General features: G+C 35.8%; 1 pseudogene; it reads right to left on the reverse strand.

Annotated features, from left to right (window-relative positions):
* Positions 1-23940, reverse strand: part of LOC122916744 — a 176570-nt pseudogene that overhangs the window by 150146 nt on the left and 2484 nt on the right.

Here is a 23940-nt window from a genome sequence, read left to right on the forward strand (position 1 = left end):
TGCTTAAATATAAAAAGGTTATTATTTCTTCCTAATTTCTACTGTGGTTCCACTATGAAATAAAAATGTCATCAATTAGACTACTTCAATTTTGCTCTGGAAGAACTATCAATATAAATCAATTGTTTTATTCAGTAATTGTTAAAATAATTTATTCAACACTGAGATGATCATTAATCACTTATAATTCTTTAGTCACTGTGCTAGGTAAGGCAAATATGAAGACTAAAAATATGTGGGCTGTTAGGCAAGCTACCTATAAGTTGGATTTTTGTCAGATATGAGGAACTCACAACTAAGTACTGTCCAGAGATTGAATACCTCTCTCACTGTACCTACTGACTTATCCCTCTAACAAATTGTCAGTTAGCAAGATTGGATTTTTTATTTGGGTCTCTTGTAAATTAAGGACCTGGAGCTAGAAAGAAATGTAGAACTCACCTCAGGCATAAAATTTTAGAGGTCCCTAAAAATCAGAAATCAAGATAAATAATAATTTAAATTCACTATTTAAAATAGTTCAAAATAAATTTAAAAAATCACAGTCAATGAAATAAAAATTCCAAATGGATTGCACACAGCAGTACAATGCAGAACAGTAACAGAGCCTAAGGCAGTAAAGAGAAACTGCAGACTTCTAAAAACACATTTAATCTAGTTTTAGTTTTAGTTTAGGAACTAGCTTGGTTCCAGAACATTAAAGTAGAAGAGGTTGATTTTGAAAATATTATTGATGAATTTGCTTCCAAGAAGTTCAGATAAAATTATAATAAAAACTAAAATAGAATTATCTTGATATAAAAATATTTTAAAACCCTAATATTGCAAATTTTAATATACTGACTTTTAAATTTTAAAATAATTTTCAAATGTTTTTATTATGCCTATTCAGAAGGAAATAGATTCATATTGAACAGATTTTCTCATACATCTTCTGATACCTAAACAACCCCTATGTCTTTATTGAGTTAAGACAGGAGAGAGTCCTTACTGCAATTCACCTTTTCCTGCAAGTTTATATTAACTTCTATAATTTTACTTTGCTTTCTCTGTCTGAACTCACTCAGAAAGCCAACTACTCCTTTCTGTGTTTAGTCCTTTCTATTATCATGTATTGAAAACAACTTAAGGAGATATCATTAAGTGATTTTTTAAAAGATTTTATTTATTTATTCATGAGAGAGGCAGAGAAAGAAGCAGGCTACCCATGGAGCAGAGAGTCCAGTGCAGTAATCAATCCCAGTAACTTGGGATCACTCACTTACCTGAGCTGAAGGCAGGTATTCAGCTGACTGAGCTACCCAGGCACCCTCAGTGAATGTTTGTTAAGGATGGCATCATTCGAATATTAAAGGTGATGCTATGAGAGAGATAGAATATATATTATGCAATTCGTAGGACAAATTTATGTGAAAATATAAGCACAGTGATGGAAAGGAATTATATATTTGGAAAAGCATTTTTTTTATTTTTTTAAAAGATTTAATTTATTTATTTGACAGACAGAGATCACAGGTAGGCAGAAAGGCAGGCAGGGAGAGAAAGGGGGAAGCAGGCTCCCTGCTGAGCAGAGAGCTAGATGTGGGGCTCAATCCCAGGACCCTGGGATCATAACCCAAGCTGAAGGCAGAAGCTTTAACCCACTGAGCCACCCAGGTGCCCCAGGAAAAATAAATTTTTTTTTCAAGTACATGTGAAAGTCTTTCTCTAAGCACTGGAATAATGAAGTGTGTCAATGACTTGATGATGATAAGTCATGAAGAGAATGAATGGATAAAGAATTCAATTATATATTGTTTGGGTGAAAGGAGCTAGTTTGAAAGAAGTAGGATATAAGGGATATTATGCTGTCTAAACTAATCTGATGAAAAAAATTTATAGCACAGAGAAAAAAATATTGGTCAGAAGGGAATATAGTGCCAAAACAGATAAATAAGTAATTCACAGATAACTTAACAGTCATAATCATAATTATCAATATCATCATCATCATAATTGGTACAATTTTTGAGAACCCACGGTGGATCAGAAAGAGTACAAACTATGAAGCATATACAGTGTGGTCAGTTACTACCTTCTCTATTTTTTCATAGAAAAAATAAAAATTCAGAAACATTAAAAACTTTGCTCATGTTAAGAGTCATGTTAAGAGTTGAGATTAGAAACTCAATCTTTATCTACTAATGTCAACGCTAATGCACAACAGAGAGGTATCAAAAGGAATTCACTATCATGTATGAAATTGAACTAGAAGGGTCTTAGTGACTCTTACCAAATGTGTGAACTGATTATAAATACTATATCACCATTATCCTGTGCCATATTAAGAGAACATCAGAAAACATTATCCATTGCATTTTAGGTGAGAAACTTAATCTCTTGAAGGTCTACAATTCTAAGGTCATGCAACTAAATCTAAGGCCATCCAACTCAGGTATTATTTAGAAACTTTCTCTTTTAAGGATTCTGCTGCAACACCACAGAAATTAACTTTGTTCTCTCTTATGTCCTTCATTTCAAGGAAAATTTAGTACTGATTTTAAGCAGAAAGTATGTGATGACCTATTTGTATGTTTTGCTGGCCTCAGTATCCATCCCAAGCTTTGATGTCCTCTCTGCTTTCTTGGTTCTCACCTGTTTGTTTCCTCATATGGTGGTACTAAGTTCATAATAATGAATTTAGTGTGAAATAATTTGTGTGTTCTATCAAAAATTATGCTGGCCCTTAAGAAATTCATTTTACAGTTAAAGGAAGATGTATAGTATAGGTTAAAGAGCAAGAATTTTGTGGTCAAATATCTTTGAATCCTACCTCTGCCATCTTCCAGTTCTAGAATCTTGAGTTATTACTTTAGAAAGCAAAATACAGAACAAAAACTAAACAAAAAACCAACCAACCAACCAACCTCGGGCCTTTAATATCCTCTTCTACAAAATGAATCCTGGTTAGGTTTTTTGTTTTGTTTTGTTTTGTTTTGTTTTTTAAAGATTTTTATTTATTTATTTGACGACAGAGATCACAAGTAGGCAGAGAGGCAGGCAGAGAGAAGGAAACATGTTCCCTGCTGAGCAGAGAGCCCTATGTGGGGCCCGAACCCAGGACCCTGGGATCATGATCTGAGCTGAATGCAGAGGCTTTAACCCACTGAGCCACCCAGGCACCCAGAATCCTGGTTAGTTTTAATGATAATGATTTTATAGCTTCTAACATAATGTCAGGTCATATGCATACATAGTAAACAATAGCTGCTAGTAGTAATAACAACATTACCTATATCAAATTTGTAATGAACTAAAATTTAATAGGCGGTTAGAAAATAAACATAACTTAATATTTATACCAAAGCAAATTCAGCTCAATAGTTTAGCTCATATTTAATCTGAAAACAAAATTATAAACTTCATGTGCAGTCACAAGTAGTCTTTGACTTGATATGTTACTTAGAATCTATCTTGAATTCACGGCATTCTAATCCCATCATATTATTGTTATAAAACAGACTAGAAAAGTTGTTTGAAAACCAGACCAGCAGCATAATTTTCCTTTGGATCACCAGAGAACAAAGGGATATAGTTGCTGTTACAGTAGTTTTATTTGTTTTTAGGTAAACACACGGGCTCTAGAATCATATAGACATAGTATAAATTCCAGCCCTATTCAACAACTTCATGTGTAACTTTGAGCAATTTATTTACTTTATCTCAGACTTTCTTATTGGAGAAGTAAACTATTCTATCATCTATGTCAAAGGATTACTGTGGCATAGATTATGCACATGTAATCATCCTGGGGCACCTGGGTTGTTCAGATGTCTGGTTGAGCATCCGACTCTTGATTTTGGCTTGGTTATGATCTTGGGGTCCTGGGATGGAGTTGCCATGTCTGGCTCCAAGTTCAGCATGGGGTCTGCCCCTCTCCCTATGCTCTTTCCCTTTTCTCTCTTGTGCTCTCTGTCTTAAAGAAATAAATAAATCTTAAATGTGTATATATATCTATATATAGGTATATAGATACATATGGATATAGATATCATCATCTCTGGCACTTCAGCATCACCATCAACATCCTTCTAAGTATTGTTATCAGTGTTGCATGTCTGAACTTGTGACTATTTCAGATTAATATGCAAATGAATTATAATTGACCAGATATGATTTTTTAAATGGTGCCTTCCTAAATAATACATAAAAATTTCAGGAATAAAGCAATCTACTTTATAAAATATAGTGATTGGATCATTTATTTAGCTGCTCTAGCTGGGGGGAAAAAAACAGTTTGGATAACTCCTAAGCCTGTTTAAACACTTGATTTCTTTCATTCCCAAATGAATGTTTCATTAACAAAAGATGGGTGCATTAAGGTATTCATTTACTTGTAAGCAGATACTTCATTACATAAGGTTTCTACTGGCTTAATTAACTTTCTATTTTACAAGACCTGCAAAATATAGTCATCTCCCAAGCCTTCAAACAAATATTAAATATTATGAGTTTTTCATTTCTTTATTTTTTTCCAGTCACTTAAAATATTATAAATTGAATTGAATAGTTTTTTAGTGCCATCAATTTTTAAAACCCATATAGATAACTTTTTATCCCTATGTTAGCATAGATTGTATTCTGATTTCAGAAATTGCTGATTTTGAATGTATCTGGATATTTTCACACAATCATCATAAAATGAGGAAAATCATGATTTCAGGGCCCATATTACTGTTTTTCACACAAAGAGAAATTCAAGCAGGTTTAATTGAGTGTCTAAAATATGCTACGGAGATATGGTAGATGCTGGAGCATTATATTTCCATGTTATACACTTGACATTAGCATTTTCTTTTTCTTTCCTTTTTTTTGTTTGTTTGTTTTCAGATGTACAAATTAATGATTCAACATTTATATACAACGCCCAGTGCTCATCACAGCAACTACACTCCTTAATACCCATATCCCTCCCCAAATCCCTTTTGCTAACCATCAGTTTGTCCTCTATCATTAAGAATCTGTTTCCTGTTTTGTCTATCTCCCTTTTTCCCCTATGATTGATTGTTTGTTTGTTTGTTTTAATTACACATATGAGTGAAATTATATGGTATTTTTCTTTCTCTGTCTGACTTATTTCACTTAGCATGATACTCTAGCTCCATCCAGGTCATTGAAAATAGCAAGATTTCATTCTTTTTTATGGCTGAGTAACATTTATATTAATATTAATACTGTATTAGTATAGTAATATAGCAAAGTAATAATTATATATATGAAATGGTGTGTATGCTATCAAAATTTATGCTGCTTTTTAAGATACACACACACACACACACACACACACTTCTTTATCCATTCATCGGTTGATGGACATTTGGGCTCTTTTCATAATTTACCTATTGTTGACAATGCTGCTATAAAGATAGAGGTGTATGCATCTTTTCACATGGGTATTTTTTAATCCTTTGGGCAAATATGTAGTAGTGCAATTGCTGGATGAGAGGTAGGTTTTATTTTTAAGATTTTAAGGAAACTCCACACTGTTTCCCAGACTGGGTGCATAAGTTTGCTGTCCTTCTAACAGCATAAGGGGGTTCCCCTTTTACCTCATCTTCACCAGCACCTGCTATTTCTTGTATTGTTGATTTTAGTCATTCTGACAAGTGTGAAGTGATATCTCTTTGTAGATTTGATTGGTATTTCCCTGATGATCAGTGATGTTGAGCATCTTTTCATGTGTCTGTTGGCCATCTGGATATCTTCTTTGGAAAAATGTCTATTCATGTCTTCTGCCCATTTTTTAACTGAATTACTTGTTTTTGGGTGTTGAGTTTTGTAAATTTTCTATACTTTAGAGACTTTTTATCTAATATGTCATTTGTAAATATATTCTCCTATTCTGTAGGTTGCCTTTTGGTTTTGTTTGTTGTTTCCTTCACTGTGCATAACTTCTTATGTTTTTTTTTTAATATTTAATTTATTTATTTGACAGAGAGAGAGATCACAAGTAGGCAGAGAGGCAGGCAGAGAGAGAGGGGGAAGAAGGCTCCCTCTGAGCAGAGAGGCCAATGAGGGCTCGATCCCAGGACCCTGAGGTCATGCATGACCTGAGTCAAAGGTAGAGGCTTAACCCACTGAGACACCTAGGTACCCCAGCTATTTATCATGATGAAGTCCCAATAGTTTATTTTTGCTTTTGTTTCCATTGCCTCTGGGACTTACCTAGGAAAAAAAGAAAATTGCAAGGCCAATGTCAAAGAGTAACTGCCTGTGTTCTCCTCTAGGATTTTGATGGTTTCCTATCTCATATTTAGGTCTTTCATCCATTTTGAATTTAGTTTTGTGTATGGTATAGTAAAGTCACCCAGTTTTATTCTTTTCCATGTTACTGTCCAGTTTTCCAAGCACCATTTTTTGAAGAGATTGTCTTTCTTCCATTGGATATTCTTTCCTCTTTTGTCAATAGTCCATTGACCATAAAACTGTGCGTTCATCTCTGGGTTTTCTGCTTTATTCCATTGATCTAGCTGTCTTTTTCTGTGCAAGTACTGTGTTGTACTTTTTCTGTGCTAAAGGCTTAATTCTTCAATAAAAAAGTAAATGACTATTTTAATTAAACATGTAACATTTTTATATTTTATATTAACATTTTGACAATCACTAATTCTTTTTCTTTTATTTAACCACTAATTCATTTCAGTTCATATGTATTTTTGTATATAAATAAAGTGTAGTAGAATTGCTCTACAAACTCAAAGCATCATTTATGGTCTACAGGATAAAAAGCCCCTTTCAATAGTAAAAGAGTCACATCTGGCAACTATGTTCTGTTTTGATTATATATATATATATATATATATATATAGAGAGAGAGAGAGAGAGAGAGAGAGCGAGAGAGAGCAGGAAAATAAAATCAAATGCCTACAACTGCTTCTGTATTTCTTCTGAGCTTTAGATATTTTTTCTGAAACTTAACCAAATAAATAGTTTCTTTCTTTTTTTTTTTTTTTTTTTAGGGAAGTCCAGGAGGTTAGGCTGCTTCTCTTTGAGCCGCTTCTTGGGTTGGCAGGATGCCTCTTCGGCTGGACTGGGCTCAGTGGCACCTGAGACAGCTGGCGTGCCAACTCCCAGGCAAATAAATAGTTTCTTGAGCTTCCTGCTCTAAAGACCCCAAAAAGGATCTTTCTATTATTAACTACCAGGGTCAGCTTTTTTAGCCCTGGTTGACTTTTGAGTTCATTTTTCTGTCTTATTCAAAGCCTCTGGGACTCACTCTGCTTCCTTTTCTCTTTATTACTCTCATCTTCGACTCTATACATTGGCATGTCTAACTACCAGGACCAGCTCTAATATAGGAATCTATCTCCTATTTTGGCTGTGTGTGTGTGTTGTTGTTGTTTGTTTTTGCTTGTTTTGTTTTGTTTTCTGCTAATGAAAAAAGGTATCTAGAAGGTCATTTTTCTACATTACTGGTATTATGGTCACATTTCTCTTCCTTTTCTAAATTAAATTAAAATCACATGGAATACCTAAATCACAGATAAATTAAAGATGCTTAACATTATTTTTTAGATCAGATTCTACCTTAAATAATAAATAAGGAAACAAACAAAAAATTAAAAGCAACAACATCAACAAGTCCATCCAAATCCAGAGGCTTATAAAGTTCCCAAAAATCTTGCATCTGACTTCTTAGTGCCCATTTATAGTGGCCTGGGGTTGTGATTCTACTGGGCCAGGGTCTGCTTTGCTCTGTGTTGCTTCACTGTGCCATATGGAAAGCTGCTCAAGTATTTCTCATCTTGAGACTCAACTGTGGCGTTCATATTTAGGGGAGGTAGGATTTTTCTTCTTAATATCAAACTAAAAATCAAAACCCTGTTGTGTGTTTTTTTTTTTTTTTCAAGAGGCTTATTTTTAACTCTTGAAACACAAATAGTTAATTCTATCACTTTTTCCTGAATGGTGGATCTAGTACTTTTCTTCTAATGGTGGTAATCTTTAAGTCTGAAAGCTCCTTTTAAGGACAGGTATCCTTAATTTCTATAATAGCTCCACAAAATGAGTTTCTTTCAATGTTTTAAGGTGAAAGAAGAAGGTGGGAACCAGTGTGTGTTTATTCTTTACTAAAGAATTCTGCTGCAATATAAAATCAAAACAAACAAGCAAAAAAAGATTTTTGTTTTAAGGCTTTTAATTTTATATGTAATGGAAATGTATAAAAGGTTAGTTAGTTTCAAGAGTATCATTACTGCAGTAAGGACGAGTTTAGTGTTTAAGTGAATGACTTTTGGTGTTGAAAGATAGATTTTCAACTGCTCTCTCACTAACTATTACCCAAAGCAAAATGATTAAATATCTTTTACTTGGTTCCTTAGTGCATAAAACTGATATTACTTCACTCAGTCTTGGATTCTAATTACATTATTTTATTTATTCCTAAGTCACATGGCTTAATTCTTTCATATATTAACATCTCTGGAAGATGCCTTCTACAATATATATGTGAGAAAAGAATTGTGGAATAACTTACTTGGCAAAAATATAACATCCTATAATTTGCTAAAATATGATATATGAGAGGGAAAGGGCAAGATGACAAAAGAGTGGAGGACTCTATTTCAACCAGTCCTCTGAATTGAGCTAAATATCTACCAGTGCACTCTGGAAACCCATGAAATCAGCCTGAGATGTAAGGCCATACATGTCTGGATCTCTACAAGGGCAGAGGATCATCAGTGGAGAGGTACAGAGGAGTTGGGAGTGCGTAGACAGATATCAAAGGATAAACAGAAGGGGGAGGGAGCCACAAGTGAGACATTAGAAAGTAATGCCTTAGTATAAAGGTGCCCTGCACTTGGGGACCAGCAATAGCTTGGAGACTGGTGGCTGTGCGATGGGAAGGGACTGATAAAAGCACTCAAACAGAACAAAGGGACTTAATGGACAAGTGTGGGACTAGGCAGCAGCAGGTGTGGACCTAATCCCATGGTCCCAGGACCAGCCACAGCCACTGCCTTCCTGTGTCTGAGAGGACATGGAACAAACTTGAGTCAGCAGTCCCTAGGGCTTGTGGCTGCAACCTCTACCACAGCAGCACCTCTGCCTCTGATGTGGCTGAGAGGACTTGGCATGGACTTGAGTCCATGGTCCTGGGAACAGCAGCTGCCAGGACTGGACTTACCCAGACCAGTATCACTCATGGTTTTGGTGGCATGGGGGTACACAGACAAGCAAAGGCTTCTAGTGACTACTGAGATGGTGGCTGGGGGTGCACACCACTTGTGGGAGGCTGTGGTATTCAATGGGGCTTGCAGAGGGGGAGTTTGTATTTTCTGGACCACTCAGAAAGGAGCAAAGTGTGGCTTATCTATGAGGTGGAGGCCTGGTGCTGACAGTTTACTTTGCTCTGACCCTCTGAAAAGGCACAGAAAAGCCACCAGAAAACAAAAGCTCCAGAGAACAAAAGACCAAAAAACTGGCTTCCATGGAGCCCAACCCCTTAAGACCTGGCAGGGCAACTCCACCCAAGCAGGATTGACTGAAAAACAATGTGGCAGGCCCCTCCCCCAGAATACAAGCTGAAAGAACAAGAAGACAACCACCACAGGGTCCCCATAAAACTGTAAAACCCCAACACCATGGGAAAACAGTATATTAAGTTCTTAGTACTGCCTCACAGCCTGTGTATTTCTTAAATACAATTCTCTATCTCTTTTTAATTCTTTGTCATAATTCTTCCGCTTTTATATTTTTTACCTACTTGTATTTCAACTAGATGTTTAATACACCATATTCCATAGTAACTATTTTATGTGAATTTTTTTATCCATATACTTTTTTTGTTTTCTTTTTTATAAATATATATAATATGTATATGTATGTGTGTGTGTGTGTGTGTGTATATACACACATAGTCCTTTTCTGCCTGTTCAATATTGCCTTTATAAACACCAGTTTTAATTTCCCTGTATCTCTGGAAAGTTGAGTCCTCTAACAAAGATAACAAGATACACCCAGGAAGTACTGAAATACACTTCTCACTCACATTGAAGGATTATAACCTCCTTCCTGTCACTCCCCCTTTTTATTTTGTTTTTCTTTTTCCTTTGTCAGTCTTTTTGTTTGTTAGTGTGTTTTAGTTTTTGTAGTTTACAAATCTTATTCATGGGGCTCATTTTGACTGAGTGTCTTTTCTTGTTTACTTTTCTTTCCTTTCTTTTTGGCAATGACTTCCATTTGCTCCAAAACTTCCCAGGGTTCACCTTGTCTGGATTGTGGTTGATATTTTCAGCTACACATCCCCTTAAACACAACTCAACAGAATGACAAGGAGGTGGAATTTGCAACAAAGAAAACATGCAGAGACAATGGCTTCTCCAACAGATCCAATGGATACAGATCTAAGGAAAATGGCAGATATAGACTTTGGGGTAATAGTTATGAAGACAATAGTCAGGCTAGAGAAAACTATTAATGACAATATAGATTTGTTAAGGACAGAGTGAGAGCAAATCTGGCAGAACTTAAAAATGTTATCAATGAGATCCAATCTAATCTAGATACTCTGACACTTAAGGTAAATGAGGCAAAATATCAAGTTAGTGATCTAGAAGACAAACTGATAGAAAAGAAGGATCAGGAGGGGGCCTGGAACAAACAGTTTAGAACCCATAAAAACAGAATTAGAGAAATAAATTATGCCATGAAACATTCCAATGTCAGAATTATGAGAATCCCTGAGGGGATGGAGAGAGTGAGTGACTAAATCCTAGTAAGAATTTCCCTAATCTGGGAAATGGAACAAATGTTAATGTCCTAGAGTCAGAGAGGACACATGCAATATCAATGAGGGTAAACAAACCCCCCAGAATGTTAAAGTGAAAGTTCCCTATCTTAGAACCAAGGAAACCATTTTAAGGGCAGCCAGAGGGAAGAGATTCTTTACATAGAGAGGGAAGAACATCAGAATAATATCAGACCTTCCAAAGAGACCTGGCAAGCCAGAAAGTTCTGGCAAGACATATTCAGAGCACTAAATGAGAAGAACAGGCATCCAGGAATTCTTTATCTGACAAGGCTGTCATTCAGAATAGATGAAGAGATAAGAAACTTCCAGGATGGCAGACTGAAAGAATATGTGACCACTAAGCTGGCCATGTAAGTATTAAGGGGGGGATTCTATAAAAAGAGACCCCAAGAGTGATACAGAATAGAGACATATAGAGACAATCCATAGAAACAAGGACTTCACAGTCACCATGATGAAAATAAAGTCTTATCTGTCAATAATCACTCTCAATATGAATGGCCTAAAAGCTCCCATAAAATGGCACAGGTTTGCACTTTTAAAAACTCAGGACCCATTCATATCCTGTCTACAAGACACTCATTTTGAACCTAAAGATAAATCCAGACTGAAAGTGAAGGGATGGAGAGTCATCTTTAATGCCAATGGACCTCAAAAGAAAACTGGGGTAGTAATTCTCATATCAGACAATTTATATTTTAAGATTGTAGTTAAAGATGCAGAAAAACACTCTCATTTTTAAGTGGTCTATCCAACAATAATATCTAACAATTGTAAATATCAATGCCCCCAACATGGGAGCAGCCAACTACATAAGCCAACTGTTAACAAAAATAAAGGGACATATTGATAATAATTCCTTAATTGTAGGGGATCTTAACATGCCACTCTCAACAGACAGATCATCTAAGTAGATAATCAACAAAGAAACAATAGCTTTGAATGAAACACTGGACCAGATGGACCTCACAGATATATACATATATAGTATGTATATACTATATATATACTGAATATATAGAATATATATAGTATATATATACTATATATAAAGAATATAAAGTATATACAGAATATATATACAGATATATACAGAACATTCCACCCTAAAACAACAGAATACTTATTCTTGTTAAGTGCACATGGAACTTTTTCCAGAATAGACCATATACTGGGTCACAAATAAGGTCTCAAATGATAGCAAATTATTGAGATTATTCCCTGCATATTTTCAGATGCTTGGGAACTGGTACTCAACCACAAGATAGTTTGGGAGAAATTGAAATAGTTGAAAGCTAAAGACTGTCCTCCTTGAGAAAGATTAGATCAACCAGAAAGTCAGAGAAGAACTTAAACAATTCATGGAAACCAATAATAATGAAGGCACATTGGTCGAGTACGTAAGGGATACGACAAAAGTGGTCCTAATGGGGAAATACATAGCCTCCAAGCCTCACTCAAAAAAATGAAAAATTCCTAATACACAAACTCTCTTTACACCTCACATAACTGAACAATCAAAAACAAATTAACCCTACCTATGCACAAGAAGAGAAATAATTAAGATTAGAGCAGAAATCAATAAATTAAAAACCAGAGACACAGTAGAACACATCAATAAAACTAGAAGCTGGTTCTTTGAAAGAATTAATAAGACTGATAAACTACTGTCCAGCCTAATCCAAAAGAAAAGAGAAAGGACCCAAATTAATACAATTTATGAATAAAGAGGGAGAGATCATGACTAACACCAAGGAAATAGAAACAGTAATCAGAAATTACTATCAACAGCTGTATACCAATAAGTTAAGCAAACTAGAGGAAATAGATGAATTCCTGGAAACCTATAAACTTCGAAGACTGAAACAGGAAGAAATTGGCAACCTGAATAGACCAGAATCTAATAATGAGATTGAAGCAATGATCAAAAAATCCCAAAAAAACAGGAGTCCAGGATTTGATGGGTTCCCTGGGGAATTCTACCAAACATTCAAAGAAGAAATAATTCCTGAAGCTTTTTCCAAAAATAGAAACAGTAGGAAAACGTTCTGAGGCCAGCATCACCTTGATCCCCAAACCAGGTAAAGACACTTTCAAAAAGAAGAATTTCAGACCAATATCCCTAATAAATATAGATGCCAAGGTTCTTGATAAGATCCTAGCTAATAGGATCCAACAGTACATTAAAAGTATTGTCCACCATGACCAGGTGGGATTTATCCCTGGGATACAAGCATGGTTCAACATTCACAAATCAATCAATGTGATAGAACAAATCGGTAAGAGAAGAGAAATGAACCACATGGTCCTCTCAATTGATGCAGAAAAAGCATTTGACAAAATACAGCATCCTTTCCTAATTAAAACTCTTCAGAGTACAGGGATAGAAGGAACATTCCTCGATTTCATAAAATACTTCTATGAAAAACCCACAGCAAATATCATTCTCAATGGGGAAAAGCTGAGAATTGTCCCTTAAGATCAGGAACATGGGAAGGATGCCCATTCTCACCACTATGTTCAACATAGTACTAAAAGTCCTATCAAAAGCAATCAGACAACAACAACATCAAATAAATAAAAGATTCAAATTGGCAAAGAAGAAGTCAAACTCTCTCTCTTCACAGATGATATGATACTTTATGTGGAAAACCCAAAAGGCTCCACTGACAAATTTCTAGAACTTATACAGCAATTCAGTAATGTGGCAGGATACAAAATCAATGCACAGAAATCAGTTTCTTTTTTTTTTTTTCTTTTTTAAGATTTTATTTATTGGGACACCTGGGTGGCTCAGTGGGTTAAAGCCTCTGCCTTCTGCTCAGGTCATGATCTCAGGATCCTGGGATAGAGCCCCACATAGGGCTCTCTGCTCAGTGGGGAGCCTGCTTCCCTCTACCCTCCTCTCTTAAAAAAAAAGATTTTATTTATTTATTTGGCAGAGAGAGAGATCACAAGTAGACAGAGCAGCAGGCAGAGAGAGGGGGGATTCAGCCTCTCCGCTGAGCAGAGAGCCCAATATGGGGCCAGATCCTAGGACACTGAGATCATGACCTGAGCCAAAGGCAGAGGCTTAATTCACTGAGTCACCCAGGTGCCCCATCAGTTGCTCTCTAATACACTAAATGAAACTGTAGAAAGGGAAACTAAAGAAATTGATTGCATTTACAATAGAACCAAAACCTATGAGATACCTTGGAATAAACGTAACCAAGAAGGCAAAGAATCTATACTCTAGGAACTATAGAACACTCTTGAGAGAAATTGAAGACACAAAAAGATGGAAAATACATTCCATGTTCATGGATCAGAAGAGTAAACATTGTTAAAATGTATATGCTGCCCAGAGCAATCTATACTTTCAACACCATCCTAATCAAAATATCCTTGGCATTTTTCAACGTGCTGGAACAAACAATTAAAAAATTTGTATGGAACCAGAAAAGACCCCAAATCTCCAAGAAATGTTGAAAAAGAAAAAAAGCTGGGGCATCACATTGCCTGACTTAAAGCTTTATTACAAACCTCTGGTCATCAAGACAGCATTGTACTGGCACAAACACAGACACAAAGACCAATGGAACAGAATATAAAGCCTAGATATGGACCCTCAACTCTATGATCAAATAATCTTTGAGAAAGCAGGAAAAAATATCCAATGGAAAAAAGACAGTGTCTTCAATAAATGCTGCTAGGAAAATTGGATAGCTATACACAGAAAAATGATACTAGACCATTCTCTTACACCATACACAAAGATAAACTCAAAATGGCTGAAAGACCTCAATATGAGACAGGAATCCATCAACATCCTAGAGGGAGAACATAGGCACTAACCTCTTTAACATAGGCCACAGCAACATCTTTAAAGACATGTCTCCAAAGGCAAGGGGAGGAAAAAAAAAAAAAAAAAAAAAAGCAAAAATGAAGTTTTGGGACTTAGTCAAGATAAAAAGCTTTTGTACAACAAAGGAAAAAGACAACAGAACAAAGAGGCAATCCACAGAATGAGAAAAATATTTGCAAGTGACACTACAGACAAAGCGCTGATATCCAAGATCTATAAATAATTTCACAAACTCAACACCTACAAAACAGATAATCACATTAAAAAAAATGGGCAGAAGACATAAACAGACACCAAACATTACATACAAATGGCTAACAGACACATGAAAAAATGTTCATCATCAGTAGCCATCAGGGAAATTCAAATCAAAACCACATTGAGATACCACCATACACCAGTTAGAAAAGGAAACATTAACAAGGCAAGAAACAAGTACGGTTGGACTGAATGTGGAGAAAGGGGAACCCTCTTACACTGTTGGTGGGAATGCATGTTGGTGCAGTCACTTTGGAAAACAAACAAAAAATTAAAAATAGAACTATTCTATGACCTGGCAATAGCGCTACTGGGTATTTACCCCAAAGACATAGATGTAGTGAAAAGAAGAGCCATATGGACCCCAATGTTCATAGCAACAATGTCCATAAGAGCCAAACTGTGGAAAGAGCTGAGATGCTCTTCAAGGGATGAATGGATAAAGAAGATGTCTTCCATATATATAATGGAACATTACTCAGGCAATAGAAATGATGAATACCCAACTTTTGCATCAACATGGATGGGACTAGAGGAATTATGCTGAGTGAAATAAGTCAAGCAGAGAAAATCAATTATTATATGTTTTACTTACTTGTAGAACATAAGGAATAACATGGAGGATATTAGGAGCAGGAAGAGAAAAATGAAGGGGGGGTTGCCAGGGAAGACAAACCATGAAAGTCCATGGACTCCAAGAAACAAACATAGGGTTTTAGAGAGGGGGTGAATGGGAGGATGTGTTGGCCCAGTGATGGGTATATACGTATTGTGTGGAGCACTGTTTATGTATTGTTATACATAAACAATGAATCTTGGAATACTACATCAAAAACTAATGACATACAATATGGTGATTAACATAACATAATAAAAAATACAATTCTAAATAAATATTCATAGTGGTAGGCTTCTGTTAGAATGTAAATGAGAAAGAAGGGGTGCCTAGGTGGCTCAGTCATTGAGTATCTCCCTTCTGCTTAGGTCATGATCCCAGGTTTTTGGGATCAAACCCCGAATTGGGCGTCCTGTTCAGAAGCAAACCTGCATCTTCCTCTCCCACTCTCCCTGCTTGTGTTCCCTCTCTCACTGTATCTCTCTCTGTCAAATAAATAAATAAATATTTTTAAAAAATGAATGAGAAAGAAAAATCAGAAAAATTTGAAGATATGGGCAAGTTCTCAATATGGAGAATATTGGGGGAAGGTGTTAGAATGGGATATGTATAGTCCCCTAAATGGGGACTAGGGTAAGTACAGAGCTCATAGTCATGTGGTGGGTTTGTAGAGGAAGGTGTGAATGAGGAATAACCTAAGAGACCTAGGCATCTTTTTGATGTTTTATAAAAGGAGGGAAAAAATGTTGAAATTATTCCTAATATCTTTGAGTATCTTTGAGGCAGAATATGAGGCACTGGAGAAGTAGGTGTCTTGATAGGTCATGCAGTATCCACCCTGTCTTCTCCTTAGCTTCTGTTGATAAAGGTCTCCAGGTTACAACATGAATGATACAACTAAACATCAGGGTCCACTCTTTGACTCTTACTAGTAAAAGCATCAACTACATATTTTCCATTTAATTTATTGATTTAGATAAACTAAAATAATACTGCCTGTTCTAAACAGATAGTGAAGCAGTAGAGAAGAAATTAAGAAAACGATCTCATTTGTAATTGCACCAAAATAGTAAGATATGTAGAAATAAACCTAATCAAAGAGGTAAAAGACCTATACTCTGAAATCTATAAAATACTAACAAAAGAAATTGAAGATGACACAAAGAAATGGAAAGATATTCTATGCTCATTGATTGGGAGAACAAATTTTTTTTTTAATATTTTATCTATTTGACAGACATTACAAGTAGGCGGGTGGGGGGGGAAGGCTCCCTGTTGAGCAAAGAGACAGAAGCAGGGATCGACCCAGGGCCCTAGGATCATGACCCAAGTTGAAGGCAGAAGCTTTAACCCACTGAGCCACCCAGGCACCCTGGAAGAACAAATATTGTTAAAATGTCTGTATTACCAAAAGAAATCTACACATTTAGCATAATCCCTATCAAAATATCACCAGCATTTTTCACAGAACTAGAAGAAACAATGCTAAAATTTGTATGGAACCAGAGAAGAACCCAAGTGGCCAAAGCAGTTTGTAAAAGAAAAGCAAAGCTGAAGGCATCACAATTCCAGACTTCAAGTTATATTACAAAGCTGTAGTTATCAAAACTGTGATACTGGCACAAAAACAGACACATAGGTCAATGAAACAGAATAGAAAACCCAGAAATAAACCCACCATTACACGGTCAACTAACTTTCAACAAAGCAGGAAAGAATATCCAATGGAAAAAAAAAGATAGTTTCTTCAATGAATAATGTTGGGAAAACTAGAAAGCCACATGCAAAAGATTGAAATTTGACCACTTTTTTTAATACTATACCCAAAAATAATTCAAATGGGTGAAAGACCTAAATTTGGGACAGGAAATCATCAAAATCCTGAAAGAAAGAACAGGCAGTAACTTCTCTGACATTGGTCATGACAACTTTTTTTTTTTTTTCCCCCTAAATAAGTCTCCAGAGGCAAGGGAAACAAAAGCAAAAATGAACTATTGGGATTTCACCCAGGTTAAAAACAACAACAAACTTATGCATAGACAAGGAAATAATCAACAAAACTAAAGTCAACTTACAGAATGGGAGAAGATTTTTGCAAATGACATATTTGTTAAAGGGTTAGTATCAAAATATATGAAGAACTTATAGAACTCAACATCCCCAAAACAATCCAATGAAAAAATCGTTAGAAAACATGAACAGATATTTCTCCAAAGAAGACATCCAGATGGCCAATAAACACATGAACAGATGTTGAACATCATTTATTATCAGAGAAATGCAAATCAAAATTACAATGAGATATCACCTCACATCTGCCAAGATAGCTAAAATCAACAACACAAGAAGAAGAAACAGGTGTTGGCAAAGGTATGGAGAAATGCAAAAGCCCTCTAGAAAACAGTACGGAGTGTCTACAAAAGGTTAAAAACAAACAAACAAACAAACAAATAAACAAAACTCCCCTATGATCCTGCAATCACACTACTGGGTATTTACTCAAAGAATACAAAACACTAATTCAAAGAGATACATGCCGTATTATCAACTGCAGTTTTATCAACAATAGCCAAATTATAGTAGCAACCCAAGGGTTCATTGACCAATGAATGGATTAAAGATATGGTATATATATTAATGGAACCTTATTCAACCATAATAAAGAATGACATTTTGCCATTTCAATGGCATGGTTGGAGCTAGAGAGTATTATGCTAAGCAAAATAAGTCGATCAGAGAAAGATAAATAGTACATGATCTTACACATATGTGGAATTTAAGAAATAAAACAAATAAACAGAAAAAAGAGAGGGAAAGAGAGAAAGAAACCATGAAACAGATTCTAGCTAAGGAGAACAAACTGATTGTTAACAGATGGAGGGATGAGTTAAATTGGTGATGGGTATTATGGAGAACACCTGTGATGCATAGCAGTTGATGTATGGAATTTTTGAATCACTATATTGTACACCTGAAACTAATAAAACACTGTATGTTAACTAGAATTAAACAACAACAACAAAAACAAGCTTTGTGGATTAGACCACATTTCCTTTTAATATTTGTTGTTATCCCATAGACAGTGATACAGTTTTCCCTAGCTAGAAAGTAATATATATATTTTTTCCTTCACTTTATTTTGATAAAGTGCTTATGTAGGAACTTGGTTGAGATTTGTTTGCAAAGGTATATACATATATAAATTTTTACTGCATTATGATTAGAAAATATGGTTTCCAAAATTTCTATATTTAAAATATTCTTCAGTTTTTTGTTTTTTTGGTTTTTTTTTGGTATGGAAACAAAGAAAAACCAAAAACTATCCATGAGTAATGCTTTTACATGTCTATATATTTAATTGAATCTGTTGATTTGGGGATTATTTACTACTTTTATTTTTGTACTTACCAAATATATTTGATTTTAAATAACATATATGTATAATTATAGATATAATTGCATTTTATCTAATTTTCATTGACTTCTGACAAATTTAGCAATATATAATGTGTAGTCATGTTATCCATGGATATTTACTTATGGCAATTGCATATTCATAAAGGTGTATCTATTATTTTACAAAACATTTTTTTCTTTCTGAGAATTTTTAACCTGTAATGGCACTCTATTTGATCCAAATATTGCTAACCCTAGTTTTGGGATATTTTCATTTGTCTGGAAACTCTTTAATTCACACACTAGTTTCAACTTTATTCTTTTAAATATATATTTTTTCCTGTTATTCAATTTATTTATTTTCAGAAAAACAGTATTCATTATTTTTTTTCACCACACCCAGTGCTCCATGCAAGCTGTGCCCTCTATAATACCCACCACCTGGTACCCCAACCTCCCACCCCCCCACCACTTCAAACCCCTCAGATTGTTTTTCAGAGTCCATAGTCTCTCATGGTTCATCTCCCCTTCCAATTTACCCAAAAGCACATACCCTCCCCAATGTCCATAACCCTACCCCCCTTCTCCCAACCCCCCTCCCCCCAGCAACCCACAGTTTGTTTCGTGAGATTAAGAGTCACTTATGGTTTGTCTCCCTCCCTATCCCATCTTGTTTCATGGATTCTTCTCCTACCCACTTAAGCCCCCATGTTGCATCACCACTCCCTCATATCAGGGAGATCATATGATAGTTGTCTTTCTCCGCTTGACTTATTTCGCTAAGCATGATACGCTCTAGTTCCATCCATGTTGTCGCAAATGGCAAGATTTCGTTTCTTTTGATGGCTGCATAGTATTCCATTGTGTATATATACCACCTCTTCTTGATCCATTCATCTGTTGATGGACATCTAGGTTCTTTCCATAGTTTGGCTATTGTGGACATTGCTGCTATAAACATTCGGGTGCACGTGCCCCTTTGGATCACTACGTTTGTATCTTTAGGGTAAATTCCCAGTAGTGCAATTGCTGGGTCATAGGGAAGTTCTATTTTCAACATTTTGAGGAACCTCCATGCTGTTTTCCAGAGTAGTTGCACCAGCTTGCATTCCCACCAACAGTGTAGGAGGGTTCCCCTTTCTCCGCATCCTCGCCAGCATCTGTCATTTCCTGACTTGTTGGTTTTAGCCATTCTGACTGGTGTGAGGTGATATCTCATTGTGGTTTTGATTTGTATTTCCCTGATGCCGAGTGATATGGATCACTTTTTCATGTGTCTGTTGGCCATCTGGATGTCTTCTTTGCAGAAACGTCTGTTCATGTCCTCTGCCCATTTCTTGATTGGATTATTTGTTCTTTGGGTGTTGAGTTTGTTAAGTTCTTTATAGATTTTGGACACTAGTCCTTTATCTGATATGTCGTTTGCAAATATCTTCTCCCATTCTGTCAGTTGTCTTTTGGTTTTGTTAACTGTTTCCTTTGCTGTGCAAAAGCTTTTGATTTTGATGAAATCCCAAAAGTTCATTTTTGCCCTTGCTTCCCTTGCCTTCCTTTCCCTTCCCTTCCCATGTTCCTAGGAAGATGTTGCTGCGGCTGAGGTCGAAGAGGTTGCTGCCTGTGTTCTCCTCAAGGATTTTGATGGATTCTATTCTTTTAAATGCCTTTCTTTTATAATGCCTTTATTGCTTATGTTTCATAAACCAAATGAACAAAACTTCATTGTTTTCATTTTATTATTTTTTAAATTTATTTCCAAATCTGTAACTAATTTGATTAAGTTGGTATGTATTTTTTCCCTTCTGTAGAAGTTTTTTTTCTACTTTTGCACTTTATCAGTTAACATTATTATGCAATTTCATGGTGCATCTTAACAAACAAAACATATATGTATTACATGAAGACATAGCAATTGTTCCCTCACTGTTTCCACTCACCAAGTAAATTGAAGCTTTTGAACAGTTGCATGCTTCCAGTATCTTCCACTCTAGTTGCATGCAATAACAACAGCTAGCATTACAGAAGACTGAATGCAGGTCAAGTTCTGGTCTCTGAACTTTACATATAATAACACATTCAATAATCACCAAAGCCCTAAGAAATGGACTCTGTCATTATCCATAGTAAAATTAAAACTCAATGACAGCATGGGTTTCTGTTGTTTTGTTTACAAATATATTCTAAGTACTGGAACAGTGACTGGTATATAGTTAGGTTAAAAAATATTTCTTTAAATAAACACATCCACAATTTTACTAATGTGGAAAATGATAGAACAAAGAGGTTTCATGATTATTAATTTCACCACCAATAATTAGTAGAATTTAGACTGAAGACCAGGAACTTTTGTGTTAAGAGTCTATGCTCTTAGTCATTATAACTTTTTTTTTAAGATTTTATTTATTTATTTGACAGAGAAAGAAAGATAGCACAAGCAAGCAAAGGGAGAGGGAGAAGCAGGCTCGGCAGGATCCCCACTGGGTGCTTGAGCCTAGGACCCTGAGATCGTGATTTGAACTGAAGGCAGATTCTTAACTGACTGAGACACTTAGAAGCCCACCATTATACTTTTGGAAGAGTCTTGTTTTTTTGTTTTGTTTTTTTTGTTTGTTTGTTTGTTTTTTAGTTTTTTTCCTCTCCCATAAACAAAAGGAAATGTTTTCTCAAAATAGTTTAAAAATTTTACTTTCAGAATGTCTATTCTCTTCCAAAACACCATTTTAATCCAGTAATATTATATATTCCCAGTCAATGTATCATTATCAAGACCTTTCCTAGGACCCACTGCTTTCTTGTCACTGCTCTCAAGGGTCTCTTTACATCCAGCCTAAGTGCACCTGAGGTCTTGGCAGAAATGGATGGCTTGGTGCTGTAATTGATGTTGTAAGTGGAGTGTGGAGTTACTGTTAGAAAATGTACTGTAAACCCTAGGAGTGATTGTGGGAGCAACCTAAATATCAGCAGCATTCCTGTTTTCAGGCTGTTGAATGCAATGTTCCGATAGGAACAGGATCACATCATATCATGGGGCAGGGCATAGAGAAGGAGCTATGAAAGAAAGCAAACCTCAACTTCCCTTCCTAACTCCAGCAATTGCTAGCACAGACATTCCTTTTGTCCCTTATCCCATTATTGCCTCTCTGTGTGCCCATCAGTAGGGGAAGGTGCAGGCCTGCTTTCTGGCTTAGAGATAATGACCATCCCTTGTTATTCCTTTCCCATGTTTTGATACATTTGTCCTTGCTTTGCTGATATAAATGAATAAATAAATAAATAAATAGCTATGTGTAGAATTCAGCTGTTGCTACTCTCCCTTATAGAGGCAGCCCTGCGTGGCCCCTCAGATTGGTGTCTGAGAGTATCATTTCTGTGCACAAAAACAGTGGACGGTTTTTGCCACCACTTCTATTCTCTTCTCAAGCCTCCTGGGTATGGGCAAAAATAGGGACCAAAGAGATAGTTCAAAGGAAATATATAACCCATAAAGGCTAGGGAGAGTGAAAAAACTGGACCCTGGGCCAAAAGATTGCAACTAATCCACACAAGAAAGATTGAGAAGGGTGAAAAGAGGGTTGAAAAATAAAGTTTCTCTGAAGAAAAAAATAAAAATGCATGTCACCAGTTTTCTCTCTTTTTTTAAAGACTTTACTTTTTCTTTTTCTTTTTTTTTTTTTAAGATTTTATGTATTTATTTGACAGAGAGAAGTCACAAGTAGATGGAGAGGCAGGCAGAGAGAGAGGAGGAAGCAGGCTCCCCGCCGAGCAGAGAGCCCAATGCGGGACTCGATCCCAGGACCCCGAGATCATGACCCGAGCCGAAGGCAGCAGCTTAACCCACCGAGCCACCCAGGCATCCCAAGACTTTACTTTTTCTAAAGCAGTTTTAGATTTACAGCAAAATTGAGAGGAATGCACTCTCCAAACATTCAAAACCTCCCTCATTAACAACATCTCCCACCAGAGTGGTGCATGAATATTTGCTGCCACACCGCTATCATCCAGTCTATTATTTACATTAAGGTTCACTCTTGGTGTTGTACATTCTATGCATCGGGCAGATGTGTAGTGACATGTATTCATTGTTATAGCATCATACAGAATAGTTTCACTGCCCTAAATATTTCGTGCTTCACTTCTTCACATAGCCCCTCACAACAACTGTCTCCATAGTTTTGTCTTTTCCAGAATGTTATATAGTTGGAATCATACAGCATGTAGCCTTTTCAGATTGGCTTCCTTCACTTAATAGATTGTCTTTAAGTTTCCTCCATGTCTTTTCATAGCTTGATAGCTCATTTCTTTTTAGCTCTGAATTAAATTTTCTTTTTAGGAAGAGATTAGAAGTCTTTCCTTGAAACTAGATCAACAATTAAAGGTATTATGCTCATTGAACACCCTATATCACAGGTGGAGAATGTGAGTTCCATCTCATATCTTGATGGGGTTACTTAATACCCTCAAAGGAATTTCAAACGTAAGTGGCAAACTCCTAGACTGCTTATTTAGATCATTTTCTTTCTATTATACCATGCATCATTTCTGACCATAACCTCCTTCTCAAATTATATGTGTGGTATATTTTAATGTCATATAATAATATTTAAGAGTAAGAATGTTTATACCGAGACAAAAGAGGGGAAGTCTGACTGGAGTAGAGACAAGTGAAAATGAAGGCCAAATTTCATGAAGTCAATCATCCTTGAAGAGAATTCTTTAAACTCAAAGACATCAATAGGACTGTGGTAAGGATTGAGGTAGGTTGGTACTCCCTAGAAAGAGAAGTTTGTATAAACTGAATAGATTTGAGAGAGATATGCCCAGGCAAAGAGTAATGCAGAAAAACACATAAAGACATAGTTGTTAAAGGATATATATCATTAAGTAACGCTATCTTTCTCTGAAGCTGACATTTTTGTGTGTTCCAGGAAACATAGCAATGTGAGATGTCCTTCAGTCACTTGGACAAATCAGGCAGATTTTACTCCAAGCCTTAATATCACATTTGGTACCAATGTTTAATACCCACCTCAGATT

The sequence above is a fragment of the Neovison vison genome, chromosome 9 (genome assembly GCF_020171115.1).
Source record: "Neovison vison isolate M4711 chromosome 9, ASM_NN_V1, whole genome shotgun sequence".
NCBI lineage: Eukaryota > Metazoa > Chordata > Mammalia > Carnivora > Mustelidae > Neogale > Neogale vison.